Below are 4,175 nucleotides of genomic sequence, written 5' to 3' on the forward strand. Positions count from 1 at the left end.
GTTCGAGGGACTTGGGGGGGTGTTTAACCCCGAGCGGTGGAGCGGCCCCGCAGCCCTGCCCCGCCGGGGCTGGCGAGGGGGGACGTCCCGTGGGGACCCCCGCCGGCCGCGGGTCTCCCCCGGGGATCTTGGCTCTGCCTTCCCGGCAAGGGTGAGCGGCCAGGAGGCGATGGCGGGCGGAGAGGTGATGGACAGGGAGACGGAGGACAGGAGGTGACGGACGGGAGGCGATGGAGCGGGAGATGACGGACGGGAGGCGATGGACAGTGAGGCAATGAACAAGGAGGTGATGGACAGGGAGATAGATGGTGGACAGGGAGACGAAGGACCAGGAGACGGCGAACAGGGAAATGATGGGCAGGGAGATGAAGGACTGGGAGACGATGGACAGGGAGACGAAGGACCGGGAGATGATGGACAGGGAGATGAAGGACCGGGAAACGGTGGATGGGGAGATGAAGACTGGGAGACAGTGGACCAGGAGCCAGGCAGGTGGAGGGCTCTGGACCCTGCAGGCCATCCCAGGCACCACCCTGGGGCCCTTCCCAAACATTCCCCTGAAGCAGGGTGTTTGGCATAACCAGCATATTGGGGGGAAAGTCCCTTTTTCTACGGGCTGTTGAGCTTTCATCTGGAAACATGGGGGTTTAAATCCCTTCAAAATTTGAGGAGAAGCTCATTTCCTGAGACTGGGGCAGACAGAGGTGCTTCCTCTGCAGGTGCCGATGGAGTAATTTCCCCCTCAGCACCCACCCTAGCAGTTTGAAAACTATATATAAAGCAAATAATATTTCCTTAAGTAGCAAGTAATAGTTCCCTAGCCTCAAAACTTGAACAGAAACCTCTCCATGCAGCTCGCCAGAAACTATTAACAAGCCGTAATCAATTCCTAATTTTGCTAACACTCTTCAGAAATAAATGACTGCAGGAGAAAGCAGGAGGAGGCTGTTCCCGCGCCGAAGAGCCTGGGCTGCGCTATGCTGCGTCCTTCCCGCGTGACCTGGGGCCGGTTTCTCTGCACTGCCCCGAGCTACTGATTAACTCCAACAGGGAGCAAGGGAGAAAATTAACATTTCTGCTCTCTGGGCTAAAGGAAACGCTCCGACAAAGCCAGACCTTGCGAACCGTTGTTATTAACATTGTTATTATTAACGTGTTTGTTACCATTAACGTGGTTGTTGGGTTTGGCATGATAAAAGAAAATAACCAACAGAGGTTGATGGTACCATCTTCCTAAAATGTGCCCCAAATATCCCAATATATTCATTTCGAGCTGCATGTGGGATACCTCGCTCCACGGGTTAAACATCAGCTCATTTAGATCACCTCCATCCTAAGGAGGGTCTTCCCAAAATCCCCGCTGCCAGAACAGTCCGAATGTTTTCTCATAACTCTTATGTTCCAGCGTAAACCTGCGTTTGGCTTCTACTGCGACAAATTAACGGGTTATTGCCTCTGTTGCCCAATTAATGAGAAGGAAATGCTGCCTCCTGCGCGTCTCACCTGCGTCGTGTTTGATTTCGACAGGAGTCCCAAAATCCGTAACCCCTTTGGACCTCGACCGGGCGGTCTCGCTGCGGGCGGGGTCCCACAGTTACCGTCCCGCCGGCCGCAGAAAATAATACAGATAGGAAATCCAGACCCTTCGGTCAATCCACAAATTAAAGAAAAAAAATAGCCAGGGTTCTCGCTGCATGGCAGCCTGCCCAGCTCTCGCTCTCGCTAGTCGGTCTGGCTCATACACCGCTCTTTCTTGGGGCCCAGGGACGGGGCGGGGGGGGATAAGAGAGGAAAATGGAAACAGAGCCTGCACACAATATTTCGGTATTGAATTTCCTGATGAGATACCGAAATCTGGGAGACAGCTCGAGCGCTCAGCCCTGCAGTGGTGTGAGAGCGAGCTATAAAATACAGTGCAATATATCTCAGCGGTACCATTCATCATCCGAAAGCAACTTATTACCCTTTGGCACTGGCTCCGACCAGTCTGCTCACAGCCCTTGTCGGACGTGGAGAGCGACGGGGGCCAGCGGGAGCTGCCGGCTTTGAATCTCTCCCAGTAATTCAGATAAAAGAAGGCAAAAGGTTGTTTGGCTCTGCCAGAAATCATCGCCCCGTTACCCATGCTTACGAGAGGCAAGTGGCATATGAAGAGCTTTATTTTTCCTCTTCTGACAGCAGCGGCTTTTTCGAATTAACACCCTCTTCTTTCTGCAGCACCCAGTTAAATTTCCTGCCTGGAATGTTACCAGCTGGGTGGAGGGCAGCGCCTTAGGACAAGCATCCCCCGAGCCTGAGGTGCCGGTTCGCTTCTTGAAGGCGAATCGCACGGCGGAAGACGAGCCAAGTGCTGATCCCTGTGCCTGATTGCAAGGAGAAAGCCCCGAGAGGTTGTATTACAAAGCTGATTAAATGGTATTGCTCGTTATCGGAGGCTGCTGCTGAGAAGCTCGGTACTTGGGACACTAATAAAAGAACGTGTTTAATCCACCTTTTTAGCTAGTGATGAATACGTTGCAGAGGGTGTTAAAGGAACCACTAGTTTTCCTTTGGCTGTTCCGGAAAAAGACATTTCTAGTTTCGATAATCCTGGTAGAAGCAATTCCTTACAAAGCACAGGTTTGGGGGGTCCCACCAGAAATGTAACTGGCCCACGCGTTCACTGCATTTACTGGAGAACGGAGAAATCCAAACCCCAAAGGCTCGGGCTGATTATTTGCCCGTTCCTCTCTTCCTCGCCTTACACAGAGTGCGTTGCCACCTAAAATACCGCCATCTTGACCCAAGAACCGGCGGCTCTTTACATCCCCTGTACCACGACAAGTCCTACGAATGGTTCGCTCGCTAAAATAACCATCTCCCCCCCCCGCTCCGAAAAAAGTCACTCGGCGGCTTTCCTGGCTTTCCTGAGCGCCGTTTTTTCATACGTGTCCCTTTCTCCCGGAAGCTCTCAAGCCCCCAGCCCGCCAAGAGGGAGGTTTGGGACATTCCCCGTTTTACTGCGGTCCTGCCGCTGCTCCCGGAGCAGGGCAGCGTCCTTCGGGGCACGTTCCCAGTCCCAGAGCTCGCCAGGTGACGGGCCGAGCCGCCTGCCAGCACCTCCGCTCGGGGGATGAGCAGCCCTCCCGCATTGAAAGGGCTGATACTCCAAGAGCGTCGCGCTTCATGGCAACTCGGTGCGTATGAAAGTCATCGCCTTTCCTCCCAATAGTGTCCCCAGTTACTGAGGAAGTCGCTGATCCGCAGCATTGGGTCTTTGCAACCCGTTGGCCCTGGTCCCGCTCCGGGGGATGAAGTCGTGGACTCGTTTTTACAAGGAAGCAGTGATTTTCGTACCCCATTTTGATGCCGCGTGGGAGAAATAAAGACTTTCCCCCACAGAGCTGCAGATAAAAACAACTCCGCAACTCCCTTTTGCTTCTTGAGGAGCTTTGGTTCGTGCATCAGACGCGAGGCCACGCGACGCTGGTCTCAGCATCTCGCCCGGCACCTCTGCAGCAGCAAACAGGCCCGAGGTGTCTTTGTAAACCGGATCACAAGGGGCTTTTTAGGGAAAGTGAAGCACTTAGAGAAAAGAAAATATCTTAAGTGGGCCTACGTGCGTGTTTATTTTACGCGGAGCCCCGCCACGTTCCAGCGCTGCGCAAGGTGGGTCTGATGGCGGGTGCCCTGGCACGTATCAGGGTTTCGGACCAGAACTGGTGCTGTTCGCAGCCGCTGACCAGCCCCGTCCTTCCCCAGCCAGCGATTTCATCAACGGTCCGTGGTTTACCCCCCGCCTGCAACCCCAGCAGAGCAGATCCGTGAGGAAACGGGAAGGGACGTTGTCGCCGCGTTACCCCCAGCGGCAACCCCTGCTGCCGCCGCAGAACAGTTTGATGACAACGGCAAAGCCGCCAGCGCGATTTGGGGGTTCGTTGGCGGGGCTGGCACGTTTGGGGGCAAAGAGGTAATAACTGAGCGTCAGATCCAACGGGGATCCCAGATCCACCTACCCGCCAGCGTGCGGTTGTTTTCTGCTGGTGTGAAGGGGTTAAAGGGAAAGAGCAAAGCACCTCTTCTTTCCGGCAATTATTTCTTTCAAAAAGCTTGGTTTTATTACTTTCATTAAAGCGCCACGGGGAAGAACAACAGGGCCGGGCGTGGTGTCACTCAGATACCATCTTTAATATCCG

The sequence above is a fragment of the Aptenodytes forsteri genome, unplaced genomic scaffold (genome assembly GCF_000699145.1).
Source record: "Aptenodytes forsteri isolate BGI_AS27 unplaced genomic scaffold, ASM69914v1 Scaffold535, whole genome shotgun sequence".
NCBI lineage: Eukaryota > Metazoa > Chordata > Aves > Sphenisciformes > Spheniscidae > Aptenodytes > Aptenodytes forsteri.